Source organism: Bubalus kerabau, chromosome 7 (assembly GCF_029407905.1).
Source record: "Bubalus kerabau isolate K-KA32 ecotype Philippines breed swamp buffalo chromosome 7, PCC_UOA_SB_1v2, whole genome shotgun sequence".
NCBI lineage: Eukaryota > Metazoa > Chordata > Mammalia > Artiodactyla > Bovidae > Bubalus > Bubalus kerabau.
In genome coordinates this window covers 1,162,038-1,179,813 of record NC_073630.1, presented here as the reverse complement: position 1 = coordinate 1,179,813, position 17,776 = coordinate 1,162,038, and the positions used below count along the sequence as shown (strand labels likewise).

The window sequence follows — 17,776 nt, the reverse complement described above, 5'->3', positions numbered from 1 at the left end:
GCCCTTCAGGGCGGAACAGGGGACTTCCCTTGAGACGCCGTGGCGGGCAAGGGCCTCATCTTGCCAAGAGGTGGGAACCACGTGGTTTTTCTCGGGTTGCGGCGGGATTCTCGAGTTACGACGGGGATCTCAGCCTTCCCCTTGGGTTGGCCCTGGGAAGCCCAATCTTCCCCTCGAGTTGCGAGGGAAAGCTGGGGGTTGCGCTCGAATCACTGCAGGGCCGAAGAGACCTCACCTAGGCGTGTGTCCGGGACCTAATATTCCTCTCCAAGGAAGGCAGGGATCTCGGGGTTGCATTCCAGGCTCCCCCGGGGAGTCAGGCCTCGTCTCGAGGGGAAGCCAAGGACTCCGCTCTCCTCTTGAGTCGCGACGCGGGTCTCTTGGAGCCCCCTGAGCGGCCTCAAGGGAGTCCAGCCTCCTCTTCCGTTTGGAGAGAGGACCCGGGATTTCTCTCCAGGCCATGCACGAAAAGAAGGCCCTCAGCTCGCGAGGTTGGGGGCGTATCAGGGGTTTCCTCGAGCTGCAGCGCCCGTGGGGGTTTTCTCCCGAGGCACGACGAGGATCTCAGGGAGCCTCTCGTGTGGTGCCAGGGAAGTCAGGTCTCCATGCGCGTGGCGAGGGGAAGCGCTTCATTGCTCTTGAGTCACGGGAGGGTACTAGGGCCTCGAGTCGCGTTGAAGGACTCTCGAGGTCTTTCTCGGGGGGCGGCGGGAAACCCTCGTTTCCCTCGCCTTCTGCCGGGGACCTTAGGGAACTTCCCAGGGTGCCTCTGAGAGGCGAGGGATCCTGTGGAGGTGGCGGGCCCCCTCGGGACTCCGCTGGGTCTGGCGCAACGGAAGAGGGCCTCACCTCGAGGGGAGGCAGGAACCTCAGGCTTCCTCTCCGTTTCGGACTCCGACCGCAGGGTCCCTGCAGAGTTGGGACAGGAGAGTCAGGCCTCGTCTTTTCTGAGGAAGGGAACCCCGCTGGCCTCTCGAGTTGCTCAGGGGGTCTCAGGCCCCTCGTTGAGCTGTGTGTGGAACCCGCGGGTCTTTGCGGACGATGCACGGGGGTGGCAGTGCCCCTTCGTGTTGTGCCTTCACCCACAGGGTTGCCTTCGAAGAGGGGTCTGGGTCTCGGGTCATTCTCAAGAGCGGACCGGGGAATCGGGGGCGTTCGGCATGTGTCACCACCCACGTGGCTGGTCTCGAATTTCCTCGTGAGCACAGCCTCATCCTGAGGTGCGCCGGGAAGGCCGTGAACCCCTTCCAGACCACGCAGGGGAATCGACTCTCCTGTCGCGTTCTGGAGGGGAGAATGGTCTCAGATGAAGCAGTGCCGGGACACTCGGTGTTCCCCTCGAGGGAACACGGCGTGTTGGGGAACTTTTGGTGGTCGCAGGTAGGCTGTCAGGGACCGTTTCACCCTTCAGGGCGGAACAGGGGACTTCCCTTGAGACGCCGTCGAGGGCAAGGGCCTCATCTTGCCAAGAGGTGGGAACCACGTGGTTTTTCTCGAGTTGCGGCGGGATTCTCGAGTTACGACGGGGATCTCAGCCTTCCTCTTGGGTTGGCCCTGGGAAGCCCATTCTTCCCCTCAAGTTGCGAGGGAAAGCTGGGGTTTGCGTTCGAGTCACTGCAGGGGCCAAGAGACCTCACCTAGGCGTGTGTCCGGGACCTAATATTCCTCTCCAGGGAAGGCGGGGATCTCTGTGTTCCATTCTAGGCTCCCCCGGGGAGTCAGGCCTCGTCTAAAGGGGAAGCCAAGGACTCCGCTCTCCTCTCGAGTCGCGACGCGGATCTCTTGGTGCCCCCTGAGCGGCTTCAAGGTAGTCTACCCTCCTCTTCAGTTTGGAGAGAGGATTCATGATTGGTCTCCCGGCCATGCAGGAAAATAAGGCCCTCATCTCGCGATGATCGGGGTGTCTCATGTGTTTCCTTGAGCTGCCGCGCCAGTGTGGGTTTCCTCACGAGGTACGATGAGGAACTCATGGAGCCTCTCGTGCAGTGCCAGGTTAGTCAGGTCTCCATGCGCGTGGCGAGGGGGAGCGCGTCATGGCTCTCGAGTCATGGTAGGGGAATCGCGACTCAACACATGTTGAAGCACTCTCGAGGTCTTTCTCGAGTCACGGCAGAAAACCCAGGGTTCCCTCGACTTGTGCCTGTGACCTCAGGGAGCTTCTCATTGTGCCTCTGAGAACTCAGGGATACTGTGGAGTTGGTAGGGGCCTCTCGGGACTCCACTGGGTGTGGTGCAATGGAAGAGGGCTTTATCTCGAGTGGACGCAGGAACCTCAGGCTTCCTCTCCGTTTCTGACTCGGATCCCATGGTCCCTGCAGAGTAGGGACAAGAGAGTCACACCTAGTCTTCTGTTGAGGAATGGACCTTCGTTTGCCTTTCGAGTTGTTTACAGGGTGACAGGCCACTTGTCGAAATGTCTGTGGGACCTGCGGGTTTTTCTGGACGATGCACGCGGGTGTCAGTGCCCCTTCGTCTTGTGCCTTCACCCACAGGTTTTCCTTCAAAGAGGTGTGCTGGCATCGGGTTCTTTTCAAGAGTGGACCGTGAAATTGGAGTCTTTCGACATGTGGCACCACCCACGAGGCTACGTCTCGAACTTCCTCATGAGACCGGCCTCATCCTTAGGTGCGCCCGGAAGGTCGGGAACCCCTTGCAGACAGAGAAGGGGAGTCGACCCTCCTGTCGCAATCAGGAGAGGAGAAGGGGCTCAGATGAAGTGGTGCCGGGAACCTCGGTGTTCCCCTTGAGTGAGTCTGGTATGTCGCGGAACTTTTGGGGTCGCATCAAGGGTGCCAAGTACCGTTTCGCACTTCAGGATGGAACGTGGGACTTCTCTTGAGATGCTGTAGCGGACAAAGGGCCTCATCTTGCGATGACGAGGGAAGCACGTGGTTTTTCTCGAGTTTCGGTGGGATTCTCGAGTTACGACGGGGAATTCAGGCTTCCTCTTGTGTTGGCCCAGGAAGTCTAATCTTCCATTCGAGTTGCCAGGGAGAGCTGGGGATTGGGCTCCATTCACTGAAGTGCAAACTAGACCTCATCTAGGCTTGTATCCAGGACTTAATGTTCCTCTCCATAGGCGACAGGGATTTGGGGTTGCATTCCATACTCACCCGGAAGTCAGGCCTCATCTCGAGGGGAAGCAAAGGATTCCACTCTCTTCTCGAATCGCGACAGGTATCTCTTGGAGCCCACTGAGTGGTCTTTGCTCTGTAGGAGAGCTCTAGTGTTCATAAGCCTGTACATAAGTGAACACAGACATTCTGTGTGCATGTTGCTGCATACCCAAAATAGGGCCACAAGGAGCCTCATGCTCTCCATGCGGCGCGGAAGCTGTGCAGCCACGCAGCAGCTGAAGAATCCAACCAATTGCTCTTTTCTTACCTCTGACAGAGCTCGCATTGCCGTAGCCCTTGGCAGTTTGAAAACACTGGACCCTAACCCCTCTCAAAGTAGGCCTGGGTTCTAGTTCGAATAGAAAGTCAATAGCGGAGCTGAGGACAGGAACGCGGCAGTCATTTATCACACGCTCCTGCAGCCTGCTACTACAGGGACACTAACGCTAGAAGCTAGGAATGTCTTTGCAAGGTGCGCAAAGGACAAGGGAGAACCTCGGCCCTGACTCTAGTATTTTAGTCCCCTGAGCAGATCTGAAGTTCTCCCGCTGTAGAAGCTAACCCATTCCTTTCAAATACAGGCTTCCTAACACAGGGCCAGTTGGCTGCTTGCTCTTCCACGAAGCAGGCTTCCTTAACTTGCAAACTGCAAATTCCGCTTAACAGCCTGGAGGAAAATCGCTTCTTGGAAGATTTTTTTCAGAGGCTGTATCCCCGGAGCTGGGGCCAAGCTAGGGGACCCATACTGACAAGGGAAGGCAAAACCACATCCAATGTCTTTGCTCTGGAGGACAGCTTTGGTGAGCCTAAGTCTTTCAGGAATATTTCTGGCTCCAACAGAGTCAAATTCTGTGTGTGAAGCTGCACAGCCAAAATAGGGGAACAGAGAGCCTGATTCTCTCTGTGTAGCTTTGAAGCTGTCTTTCAAACAACAGCTTGAGAATCCATACAATGCTCTCCCTTACTGCTAAGAGAATTCTCATTGCTGTAGTCCTTGACAGTTTGTAGAAATCCGCACCCTAACCCTTCTCCAAGTAGGCCTGGGTCCTAGCTCGGAATAACAGGCAACGGCGGAGCTGAGGCCAGTAAGGCACAAGTGAGGTCTCACACACTCTTGCAGCCTGATCGTCCAGGAGCAGTAAGGCCTCTTTTTCCCTGTAGGAGGCTCGCTTGCCTTGCCTCCTGTGAACTGCATTTCCCAGCCTGGGCGCAAAGCTGTTCCTGGAGATTTTTTCTCAGGGGCTGTTTCCCTGGAGCTGGGTCAGACCTCGGGGGCCCAACTCACAGGGGAAGACAAAACCACATGGACAGGTCTATGCTCTGTAGGAGAGCTCTAGTGAACCTCATCTCTCAGGAACATTCTTGGCTTCTACAGAGACACCTCTGTGCATGAAGCTACACACCCAACATAGTGGCAAAGGGAGTCTGATTCTCTCCGTGGGTGCTGATGCTTTGTGGCAAAGCACCTGCTAAGAATCCATCCGCATAGGCTTCCCTCACCTTGACAGAGGTCTCATTGCTGTAGTCCTTGGCAGTTTGGAAAGAAGCAGACCCTTACCCTTCACCAAGTAGGCCCTTGTCCCTGTTTGAATGGAAAGGCAGTAGCTGAGCTGAGGCCAGTAAGGCGCCAGTCAAGTCTGACATATTCCCGATGCCTGCTCCTTCATGGAAAATAACGTTAGAATCTGGGAATGTCTTTGCAAGGCTGGCAAAGGGCAGTCAGGAACCTCGACCCTGCCTCTGGAATTTCTATCTTCTCAGCACATCTGGCGGTCTCGGTCAGGAGAAACTAACCCATTCCTTGCAAATATAGGCTTCCAAACACAGGCCGGTTGGCTGTCTCTTCTTGCCGAAGGAAGCTTGCTTATCCCACCTCCTGTGAACTCCACTTCCCAGCCTGGGTGATAAGAGGTTCTTGGAGATCTTTTCTCAGAGGCTGTTTCCAAGGAGCAGGGGCTGATCCCAGAGACCCACACGCACAGGGGAAGGGAAAACCGCATGGATAAGTCTTTGCTCTCTAGGAGTGCTCTAGTGAACCTCACTCTATGGAGAATGTTCTTGGCTCCAACGGGGACATCTCTGTGTGGGAAGCTGCATTGCCAACATAGAGACACAGAGACCTGATTCTCTCTGTGCAGCTTTGAGGCTGTCGTTCAAACAACAAATTGAGAATCCACACAATGCTCTCCCTTACCACTGAGAGAGTTATCATTGCTGTAGCCCTTCGCAGTTTCTGGAAATCGGCACACAAAGACTTCTCCAAGTAGGCCTGGGTTCAAGTTCAGATGAACATGCAATAGCGGAGCTGAGGCCAGTAAGGCACCAGTCAGGTGTCACACACTCTGGCAGCCTGCTCCTCCAGGGACAGTAAGGCCTCTATTTCCCTTCAGGAGGCTCGCTTGCCTTACTTCCTGTGAACAGCGTTTCCCAGCCTGGGCAGAAAGCAGTTCCTGGAGATCTTTTCTCAGGGGCTGTTTCCCCGGAGTTGGGGCGGACCTCGGGGACCCAACTCACAGGGGAAGGCAAAACCAAATGGACAGGTCTATGCTCTGTAGGAGATCTCTAGTGAACTGCCGGGGTCCAGCCCCAGCTGATCCAGGGTATTTGAAGCAGAGACGGCGTAGGCGAGGGTCAGGGAACAACTGCTTAATTAAACGTTAATTAAGGATATAAAGAGTAATAAAATGAGGATAGCTCAGTAGGAAAATTCAGTGGAGAAAAGAGGCTGAGTAGCTTGGTTTACGCGGGGGACCAATAAAACTTCAAGACAAGAAGCTTGCACCACTTACGTAGGCCGCAGGCGTCCTTCCGTTCTCCCGAAGGAGAGGAGACACTGAGGCCTCCCCGGTCGGATCTTAGAAGCCCAGGCAAAATTAGTAAGCTTGGTGGGTTCCGCGCTCCAGATGGAGACTCAACCAGAGTGAGAGAGAGAGAGAGACATGGGGAGACCAGTATTTCGAGAAACTGATCACAATTCTTTATTTTCCATGGTCTACTTTTATACACTGAGATGTTATGCAAAAGTCACGTGGGGTCAGCAGTCCTGACTTTTATCAAAGTCAGGTGCTTCATACAAAAGTATACAGAGGTCTTAGGGGTGTTACATCATCTTCTGGCTGGGGGGCCTGCTGACAATTTACGACCCTCTCCTTGTGACAGCGGCCAGTCAACCAGGACACTTATTTCTCCAGGGGTGATTATTCTTAAAACAGACGCCACCCAAATAAAGTTACATTCCTATAGGGTGAGGGTGTAGTGGGTTTTAGTTAAGGAAAGAATTTACTTAGCCTAAGGTCTAACGTGATTTCTATCAAAGGTTAATACTTATTTCTTCTATATATTCATTAATGTGTATAAGGGCAGGGGATGTGGAGACTTAGCAGTAAACATCAGCTCAACAAATGAAAAACCCTTCACCAATATGATTTCTAATCAGCCCATTATACTTATACTAATAATTTTCTAACTTTTCTAAGGAACCTGTTTTTAGAAGGTTTAAAGCATCTCGTGCCTCTCATGGTTGGGAGGCTGTGAGCAATCACATGTGGCCGGACAAGCCTGTCAGGCAGGCTAGAGAACCATCAGAGGAGTTTGTAGGTTAAAACACTCTTGTCACACCCAGGGGTTTTTATCAACTGGAGCTCTAGGTTAACTCCTTCTCCGAAAGAGGTGGTGGGGGACAGCCCCCCGTAAAGTCAGAGGTGTAGGTGAGAGCACAAAGTAGTAAGGTAGGCAGGCTCTGGTTATGGGGGTAGATGCTCGAGGATTTCCAGGGGGACTCCTGAGGCTCGATCCCGCCTTTGCGTATGTCGAGCCTCCTTCCTCATGACCTTTGCCATGGGCGGAGTGCCTCACTCTGGCCCCCAACAGTGAACCTCCTCTCTCAGGAACATTCTTGCCTCCTATCGAGACACCTCTGTGTGTGTAGCTACACATGCAACGTAGGGGCAAAGGGAGCCAGATTCTTTCCGTGGGGTGCTGATGCTTTGTGGCAAAGCACCTGCTTGAGAATCCATCAGCTTACGCTTCCCTCGCCTTGACAGAGGTCTCATTGCTGTAGCCCTTGGCAGTTTCAAAGAAGAAGACCCTTACCCTTCATAAAGTAGGCCCTTGTCCTAGTTTGAATGGAAAGGCAATAGCTGAACTGAGGCCAATAAGGAGCCAGTCCCCTCTGACACATTCCCGAAGCCTGCTCCTTCATGGAATATAACTCTAGAATCTTGGAATGTCTTTGCAAGGCTGGCAAAGGGCAGTCAGGAACCAGCACCCTGCCTCTGGAATTACCGACTTCTGAGCAGATCTGGAGGTCTCCTTTAGGAGAAGCTAACCCATTCCTTCCAAATAGAGGCTTCAAAACACAGGCAGGTTGGCTGCCTTTCGTGCCCGAAGGAGGCTTGCTTTTCTCTCCTCCTATGAACCCCAGTTCCCAGCCTCTGGGAAAAGCGTATCTTAAAGACATTTTCTCAGGGGTTGTTTCCACGGAGCTGGGGCCGAGCCCGGGGCCCAAAGGCACAGGGGAAGGCAAGACCACATGGACAGGTCTATGCTCTGTAGCAGACCTCTAGTGAACCTCATCTCTCAGGAGCATTCTTGGCTCCTACAGAGACACCTCTGTGTGTGAAGCTGCGTACCTAACATAGGGGCAGAGAGAGCCTGATTCTCTCTGTTCATTTTGACGCTGTCATTCAGAAAACAGCTTGAGAATCCATAAAATGCTCTCCCTTACCACCGAGAGAATTCTCACTGCTGTAGCCCTTGGCACTTTGTAGAAATCTGCACCCAAACGCTTTTCCAAGTAGGCCTGGGTGCTAGCTCGGATGAACAGGCAATGGTGGAGCTGAGGCCAGTAAGGCAACAGTCAGGTTTCACACATTCTGGCAGCTTGCTCCTCCAGGGACTGTAAGGCCTCTTTTACTCTGCAGGAGATTCGCTTGCCTTACTTCATGTGAACAGCATTTCCCAGCCTCGGCGAAGCGGTTCCTGGAGATCTTTTCTCAGGGACAGTTTCCCCGGAGGTGTGGCGGACCTCGGGGACCCAACTCACAGGGGAAGGCAAAACCACATGGACAGGTCTATGCTCTGTAGGAGAAGTTTAGTGAACCTAATCTCTCAGGAACATTCTTGGCTCCTATAGAGACAACTCTGTGTGTGAAGCTACACTCCCAACATTGGTGCACAGGGAGCTTGATTCTCTCCGTGGGGTGCTGATGCTTTGTGGCAAAGCACCTGCTTGAGAATCCATTCTCTTAGGCTTCCCTCACCTTGACAGAGGTCTCATTGATGTAGCCCTTGGCAGTTTGCAAAGAAGAAGACCCTTACCCTTCATAAAGTAGGGCCTTGTCCTAGTTTGAATGGAAAGGCAATAGCTGAGCTGAGGTCAATAAGGAGCCAGTCCCGTCTGACACATTCCCGAAGCCTGCTACTTCATGGAAAATAACTCTAGAATCTAGGAATATCTTTGCAAGGCTAGCAAAGGGCAGTCAGGAACCAGTACCCTGCCTCTGGAATTACCGACTTCTGAGCAGATCTGGAGGTCTCCTTTAGGAGAAGCTAACCCATTCCTTCCAAATAGAGGCTTCAAAACACAGGCAGGTGGGCTGCCTTTTCGTTCCCTATGGAGGCGTGCTTTTCTCTCCTCCTACGAACCCCGGTTCCCAGACACTGGGAAAAGAGGATCTTGAAGATATTTTCTCAGGGGTTGTTTCCACAGAGCTGGGGCTGAGCCTGGAGACCCAAAGGCACAGGGGAAAGCAAGACGACATGGACAAGCCTTTGCTCTTTAGTATAGCTCTAATGAACCTCACTCTGTCAGGATCTTTCTTGATTCCTACGGAGACACACCTGTGTGTGAAGCTGCGGGCACAGAGAGCCTGATTAACCCTGTGCAGCGCTGAGTCTGGGCGGCTAAACAACAGCTTGGGAATGCAGCCTGGGGCGCTTCCCTTCCCTCGGACAGAGCTCTCCTTGCGGTAGGCCTTGGTAGTTTGCATACAATGGGGCCCTAAGCCCTCTGCAAGTTGGCCTGGCTCCTAGGTCCAAAGGGCAGGCCAGAGCGGAGCTGAGGCTGTCAGGCTCCAGACACATCTCCCATACTCCTACATCCTGCTCCTACCCGGGCGTGAACGCTAGAAGCTGGGAAGGTACCTGGACCGTGCAGGGGCGGGGCGAACGCGGGCGGCGTGGGGCGGGGGTCGGCTTCTGGCGGGGGTGGGGGCGGGCTTCCCAGTTGTGCTCTCGGAGGTGAACACTGAGGCTGAAAACGCGCCGGGAGCACACCCGGGACTGGGTAAAACCGGGCTGCGCGGGTCGAGATTCCGATGGCTTTGGGTGGGGGTCGGTCCCAGTTGTTCTCCCGGGGGTCGCCACTGCGGCTGGGAACGCGCCGGGAGCGCGGCAGGGGCGGGGCTAACCCTGGGGGCGCGGGGCGGGGGTCGGCTCATGGGGGGGATGGGGAGGGGTTCACAGTTGCCCTCTAGGGGGTTGCAACTGCGGCTGGGAACGCCCATTTCGTCCGCTCCTAGGTCCCCAAGGATCGCCATCCCGTGGGTGCAGTGGAGGGCTGCGGACCACAGGTAAGGGAACTGGGACTGCGTGGAGCAGGGAACCAAGTATTCCGCCGTCTGTTGGCACATTCTCGGAGCTCCCCAACCTGGCGGTCGCAGAAAGGCCTTCTCTTTGGGGTCAAGGCCTTTACCGCTCCACCCCTCTGCTGAAAAATCTAAGAGTCTGCGCGGTTTTCCAAGCAGCCTAGTGTCCGCTGGAAGTCCAAGGGACAGAACACTGAACTCTGGCCGGCTGGCCCAGCCCTGCTTCTGGCACTTTGTAATCCAGCGGGCCCTTGAGCACCTGCTTGGATGGGAAAGGGAAGGGTCCACGGATTGCACCCTAGAAACTTAGTAGGGTGCATGGATTTCAAACCCTGGTGGCCGCCCAGGCAGCAAAGAAGGGGGGAGGGCACCTTGCTGCCCTTTCATGGCAGAATCTGTGGTAGTCCAGCTGCGTGGGCCTTTTCATGAGGACCCTGTGCAATAGAAGTTTGGTGTTTTGGAACTGAATAATTAGAACGTGTAAAAGCTTTAAATTATGTGGTGGTGTAATTAAAAAACAAAACAAAACAAAACCAAGCTCCAAGTGTTTTGCAAATGGAGGTTTAAATATTGAAGGACTGTATTCCTTGCACTGTGGCATTCTATCAAGAAGTGTGCAGGATTTTTTTTTTTTTTAAGAAAAGTGTTCGAAGTGAGGGAAACAGGAAACCCAGAGGTGCCCCTGTATTTTGGGGAAGGCCTTAGGAGGTCACTTGGAAATGCTGCTGGCTGTGCGGGAGGGCGGCAGATGGGCTGTGCAGGCTTGTCCTTTGCATGGATGTTCTTGTGTGTGGAAACCCAGCTCGGAGCCATCTCCTGATGTGTAAGAATTTCGCAGACAAACCTTGAGCTAAGCAATGCATTTTTTCCTAAGAAAATGTTTGTCTTAAGCGATGTAAATATCCTATGTATTTCCGCTAGACTCTGCCTTCAGGTAGGTTCCCCCAAAAGGCTCAGAAGCGATTGGAACAAAACAGCATATTTTCCTCCTAGCTTGTTCTCCTTATCTATGTTAAGGAAATGATATATTTGCCTGCAATACTGCCTTTCTTCAAGATTCATGTCAATCAAGTTTTGGCCCGGGATGACTCACCTGCTGCCAATATTATCTCAATGCATGTCGTGGGGGAGGGGCCTGGTGCCATTCCCTGAAACAGTTCCTTTCTTTCCTTAGCTGACTGCTAGTGCCTGTAGAATATCTGGCTAAAGACCAGCAGGGGGTACTCTTACTACCCCCCCCCACCCCGCCTCGAGTCTAAGTCAGCAGCTTTCTCTATCTCTTTAATACTTTAATAACACTTGATGACACAAAAGCTCTGAGCGATCAAATCATATCAAATCTTCATTTCAGATTGAAGATGCATTCCATGGTATTGCCATCTTAAGTCTTTCCATCGTTATGGAATATCTGTCCATGTATTCAGGATAGTTTTCAGCCAGGGTGTATAATTTCCAGTGTGCCAGTCTTGTCATCCTCGTTACATCCATGGCAAAGTGTTTTATTCATGCTGATATTATTGAAAGGGAATTTTTTAAAATTCCTTTTCAGATTATTATCTGCTAATGTATACAGATAAAACTGTGTAATCATTCATTTTTATCAGTTTGGACAGCTTGATAGTTGTCTTTAATTTCTTTACTTTCTGACACTTTAAGATTATCCTGGGACACATATGTAATGCCTCACCCCTAAATTCAGACATGTGTTCAAAGAACTTCTGTCCTTTTATTTATTTATTTATTCTTTAACATTGAAATCGTTTTGACTATGCTGGGTGTTTGTTGCTAGATGGAAGTAGCTAGGACCTCTGGACTGCAGTCTCTCATCTCTTGCTGACTTCTTGTTGACCTCTGCAGAATCCTGGTAGGTGGGAGCTTGTTAGTTCCTTGTTCCTTATCAGAACCTCCTGTGGTAAGTGTTTTTCTCTTCTCTGTTGCCTGGTAAGGGTGGGTGGTCATGGGCATCCCAAAGTTGGCTAGAAGTCAATTATTTAGGCAGGCTTGTGCATAGATATGGGAGAAGGCAATGGCACCCCACTCCTGGAAAATCCCAAGGACGGAGGAGCCTGGTAGGCTGCAGTCCATGGGGTGGCTAAGAGTCGGACACCACTGAGCGACTTCATTTTCACTTTTCACTTTCATGCATAGGAGGAGGAAATGGCAACCCACTCCAGTGTTCTTGCCTAGAGAACCCCAGGGACTGCGGGGCCTGGTGGGCTGCCATCTATGGCGTGGCACAGGGTCGGCCTCAACTGAACCACTTAGCAGCTGCAGCAGCAGCAGCAGCAGTGCATAGATATCAAAGGGGATGAGAACAGTCAGGTAGGATCACATATGTCACCGTGAAACAATACTTCTCCTCTTAGCCAAAGCTAACAAAAGATTTCTGTTCTAGGTCAACCTAGAAGAGATCACTTAAGAGGTAAAGAAACTTAAACTCCATTAGCAAAGGCAGTTCAACATCTCAAGAAAACTTGTGCTAGGCACAAAACTCTTTTCTGGGGGCCTACTTTCCCTACAACCTCCTTATCCCATTCTGTACCCATTCCTTTGCTTCTCCCGTCCTGAAAATGCCACCTGTAAGACAGAACTACTTCGTTTTCCTTCTTAAAGTGTGATTGCATTCCATACATTCTTGTAATGACAAGTCATACATTTCCCTTCAGCAACCAAGAACTGACTCTTATATTGGCATTTGATAGATTGGTGAGCATACCTATCAGTGATAATAGCGCCCACCCCGCTTCCTGCAAGAACAGAACAAAACAAAACAAAACAAAAAAATTGCTTTCTTACATTTAATATGTTCGGATGGTGCCAGTCACTATTCATGCAGAGTCAAAAATCTCTTTTGTTTCTGTGTAAAAGGGAGGTCCTTTCAAGTCGTGAATGTTTCAGAAGTTTCATTTATTTGGAAGTGACCTAGCTATTCAATACACTGTCGTCACTTAGTTTAGCACCAGGATAGAAACTCAGGTAACCAAAACACCTGGAGGAACGATTGTAAGTTCAGTTCAGTTCAGTTGCTCAGTCGAGTCTGACTCTTTGGGACCCCGTGGCCTGCAGGACGCCAGGCTTCCGTGTCCATCACCAACTCCAGGGGCTTGCTCAAACTCATGTCCATCGAGTCAGTGATGCCATCCAACCATCTTATCCTCTGTCATCCCCTTCTCCTCTGCCTTCAATCAAGACTATGAGAGGCGGATATTTTAGAGTATAATTATTGTTAAGAGTTTATCTAAAAGCTCATATCACATTTACATTTTTTACATTGGTTGTTGCTGTTTCCAGGTACTTTCTTGCTGACAAGCTTGTGACACATATAACAATAGAGCAATTTTTACCTTAGAATAAATCTAGGCACTATGAACATGTTGTGCTTAATGTTGTTGACTCTTAGACATGTCTATAGTGGAGGAGCAAAACCAAAAATACTAGATATTTAATATTGACTAGTTCCCAGTACACGGGACTCTGACATTCATTTAGGTCAATGTCTTCTTGTATTTCCAGCAGTTTGATTTGGAAGGGCTGCCTTGTCTTGAGACCATTGAAATCAGAACTCAGAACTTGAGCAATATTATCAAAAAACACAAGGCTCACACTGACACATACCTTAATCCAGACAGACAGACAAGACATCTTCCAGTTTTCCGCCTGAGATTTAAAACATTTCTTTGAGCCGTTTTCCTGGGGAGTGGGGGGGGGGGAGTGGGGGTGGCAGCGAGGCAGGCTTGGGTAACAAGCTAATTGTTGGTCATTGCATATGCAAAGAACCAGCTTTCCGGGTTCCAAGGAAAAAAGTTTCCTTGGTACCCAATTTTGTTTGGATCTATAGACTCTCATGGCCCTCCTAGGTCAGGACATCTTTCCTTTCTGTAGTCCTCGTATTATCCCTAAATCATAGACAGCTTGGATTGTCTCTGTGGGGTGGATGTATTGTCCTCGTGTTTGACCTGGCGGCAGTAGCGAGGTCCGAGAGCCTCTCCTGGAACCGGGCGTGGGGATGGGGCTCACCAGGAGCCCCTGGTGGAAGTGGGCAACGCGCCGGGAGTGCGCCAGGGGCGGGGCGATCCCGGGCGGCGCGGGTCGGGGTTCTGGTCGGGAGGGGGTGGGGGGCGGTAACAGTTGTGCTCTCGGGGGTCCCCACTGCAGCTGGAAACGCGCTGGGAGTGCGGCAGGGGCGGGGTGAACCCGGGTGGCGCGGGGCGGGGTTCGGCTCCTGGTGGGGGTGGGGGAGGGCTTCCCAGTTGTGCTCTCGGTGGTGGCCACTGCGGCTGGAAACGCGCCGGGAGCGCACCCGGGGCGGGGTAAACCTGGGCTGCGCGGGTCGAGATTTAGATGGCTGTGGGTGGGGGTTCGGTCCCAGTTGTGCTCTCGGGGGTCGCCACTGTGGCTAGGAACGCCCATTTCCTACGCTCCTGTGTCCCCAAGGATCCACATCTAGTGGGTGCAGCGGAGGGCTGCGGGCCACAGGTCAGGGAACTGGGACTGCTTGGAGCAGGGAACCAAGTATTCCGCCCTCTGTTGGCACATTCTCGGAGCTCCCCAACCTGGCGGTTGCAGAAAGGCCTCGCCCTTGGTGTCAAGGCCTTTACCGCTCCAACCCTTTGCTGAAAAATCTCAGTCTGCACGGTTTTCCCAAGCAGCCTAGTGTCCCCTGGAAGTCCAAGGGACAGAACACTGAACTCTGGCCGGCTGGCCCAGCCCTGCTTCTGGCACTTTGTAAGCCAGCGGGCCCTTGAGCACCTGCTGGGATGGGAAAGGGAAGGGTCCACGGATTGCACCCTAGAAAGTTAGTAGGGTGCATGGATTTCAAACCCTGGTGGCCGCCCAGGCAGCAAAGAAGGGGGGAGGGCACCTTGCTGCTCTTTCATGGCAGAATCTGTGGCTGTCCTGATGCGTGGGCCTTTTCATGGGGACCTTGTGCAATAAAAGTTTGGTGTTTTGGTACTGAAATAGAAATTGTAAAAAGTTTAAATTATGTGGTGGTGTAATTAAAAAACAAAACAAAACAAAACCAAGCCCCAAGTGTTTGGCACAGGGAGGGTTAAGTATTGAAGGCCTGTTTTCCTTGCACTGTGGCATTCTATCAAGAAGTGTGCAGGATTTTTTTTTTTTTTAAGAAAAGTGTTCGAAGTGAGGGAAACAGGAAACCCAGAGGTGCCCCTGTATTTTGGGGAAGGCCTTAGGAGGTCACTTGGAAATGCTGCTGGCTGTGGGGGAGGGGGGCAGATGGGCTGTGCAGGCTTGTCCTTTGCATTCATGTTCTTGTGTGTAGAAACCCAGCTCGGAGCCATCTCCTGATGTGTAAGAATTTCGCAGACAAACCTTGAGCTAAGCAATGCATTTGTTCCTGAGGAAATGTTTGTCTTAAGCGATGTAAATATCCTATGTATATCTGCTGGACTCTGGCTTCAGGTCGGTTCCCCCAATAGGCTCAGAAGTGACTTGAACAAAACAGTATGTTTTCCTCGTACCTTGTTCTCCTAATCTATGTTAAGGAAATGATATATTTGCCTGGAATACTGCCTTTCTTCAAGATTCATGTCAATCAGTTTTTGGCCCAGGATGACTCACCTGCTGCCAATGTGACCTCAAGGCATGTCGTGGGGGAGGGGCCTGGGGCCATTCCCTGAGACAGTGCCTTTCTTTCCTTAGCTGACTGCTAGTGCCTGTAGAATATCTGGCTAGAGCCCAGCAGGGCGTACACCCCGCCTCAAGTCTAAGTCAGCAGCTTTCTCTATCTCATTTATACTTTAATAACAATTGATGACACAAAAGCTCTGAGCGATCAAATCATATCAAATCTTCATTTCAGATTGAAGATGCATTCCATGGTATTGCCATCTTAAGTCTTTCCATTGTTATGGAATACCTGTCCATGTATTCAGGATAGTTTTCAGCCAGGGTGTATAAGTTCCAGTGTGCCAGTCTTGTCATCCTCGTTACATCCATGGCAAAGTGTTGTATTCATGTTGACATTATTGAAAGGGAATTTTTTTAAATTCCTTTTCAGATTATTATCTGGTAATATATACAGAAAAAACTGTGTAATCTTTCGTTTTTATCAGTTTGGACAGCTTGATAGTTGTCTTTAATTTCTTTCCTTTCTCATACTTTAAGATTTTCTGGGCACCGTACATGTACTGCCTCACCCCTAATCTCAGTCATGTGTTCAAAGAACTTCTGTCCTTTATTTGTTTACTTATTTTTTGCAACATTGAATTCGTTTTGACTATGCTGGGTCTCTGCTGCAAGATGGAAGTTGCTAGGACCTCTGGACTGCAGTCTTCCATCTCTTACTGACCTCTTGTTGACCTCTGCAGAATCCTGGTTGGCGGGAGCTTGTTAGTTCCTCGTTCCTTACCAGGACCTCCTGTGGTAAGTGTTTTTCTCTTCTCTGTTGCCTTATAAGGGTGGATGGTCATTGGCATCCCAAAGCTAGCTAGAAGTCAATTATTTAGGCAGGCTTGTGCATAGATATGGGAGAAGGCAATGGCACCCCATTCCAGTACTCTTGCGTGGAAAATCCCATGGATGGAGGAGCCTGGTAGGCTGCAGTCCATGGGGTCACTAAGAGTCAGACACCACTGAGCGACTTCACGTTCACTTTTCACTTTCATGCATGGGAGGAGGAAATGGCAACCCACTCCAGTGTTCTTGCCTAGAGAACCCCAGGGACTGCGGGGCCTGGTGGGCTGCCGTCTATGGGGTCGCACAGAGTCGGACACGACTGAAACGACTTAGCAGCAGCAGCGGCGGCAGCAGCAGCAGAAGCAGTGCATCGATATCAAAAGGGCTGCAAACAGTCAGGAAGGATCACATATGTCACCGTGAAACACTACTTCTCCACTTAGCCAAAGCTAACAAAAGATTTCTGTTCTAGGTCAACCTAGAAGAGATCACTTAAGAGGTAAAGAAACTTAAACTCCATTAGCAAAGGCAGTTCGACATCTCAAGAAAACTTGTGCTAGGCACAGAACTCTTTTCTGGGGGTCCACTTTCCCTACAACCTCCTTATCCCATTCTGTACCCATTCCTTTGCTTCTCCCATCCTGAAACGGCCACCTGTAAGACAGAACTACTTTGTTTTCCTTCCTCAAGTGCCATTGCATTCCACATACTTTCTTGTAATAACAAGTCATACATTTCCCTTCAGCAACCAAGAACTGACTTTTATATTGGCATTCGCTATAGCCCGCCCCCCTCCCCCCACCCCCAAGAACAGAAAAAAATAAAACAAAACAAAACAATTGCTTTCGTACATTTAACATGTCAGGATGGTGCCAGACACTATTCATGGAAAGTCAAAAATCTCTTTTGTTTCTGTGTAAAAGGGAGGTCCTTTCAAGTCGTGAATGTTTCAGAACTTTCATTTATTTGGAAATGACCTAGCTATTCAATACACTATCGTCACAAGGATAGAAACTCGGGTAACCAAAACACTTGGAGAAACGTTTGTTAGTTCAGTTCAGTTCAGTTGCTCAGTCGTGTCTGACTCTTTGGGACCCCGTGGCCTGAAGGACGCCAGGCTTCCGTGTCCGTCACCAGCTCCAGGGGCTTGCTCAAACTCATGTCCATCGAGTCAGTGATGCCATACAACCATCTTATCCTCTGTCATCCCCTTCTCCTCTGCCTTCAATCAAGACTGAGAGGCAGATATTTTAGAGTATAATTATTGTAAAGAGTTTGTCTAAAAGCTCATATCACATTTACATTTTTTACTTTTGTTGTTGTCGTTTCCAGGTACTTTCTTGCTGACAAGCTTGTGACAGATATAACAATAGAGCAATTTTTACCTCAAAAGAAACCTAGGCACTATGAACATGTTGTGCTTAATGTTGTTGACTCTTAGACATGTCTATAATGGAGGAGCAAAACCAAAAATACTAGATATTTAATATTGACTAGTTCCCAGTTCACGGGACTCTGACATTCATTTAGGTCAATGTTTTCTTGTATTTCCAGCAGTTTGATTTGGAAGGGCTGCCTTGTCTTGAGACCACTGAAATCAGAACACAGAACTTGAGCAATATTATCAAAAAACACAGGGCTCACACTGACACATAC

General features: G+C 50.7%; 1 long non-coding RNA gene across 1 annotated transcript in view; it reads left to right on the top strand.

Moving 5' to 3' along the window:
- Positions 1-9,161: 9,161 nt before the first annotated feature.
- LOC129657136 (uncharacterized) overlaps positions 9,162-17,776 on the top strand; it is a 63,367-nt gene continuing 54,752 nt past the window's right edge. The window contains exons 1-2 of the long non-coding RNA XR_008716554.1: positions 9,162-9,256; positions 9,638-9,688. This is a non-coding gene — a long non-coding RNA (uncharacterized LOC129657136). The remainder of the gene's footprint in view (positions 9,257-9,637; positions 9,689-17,776) is intronic.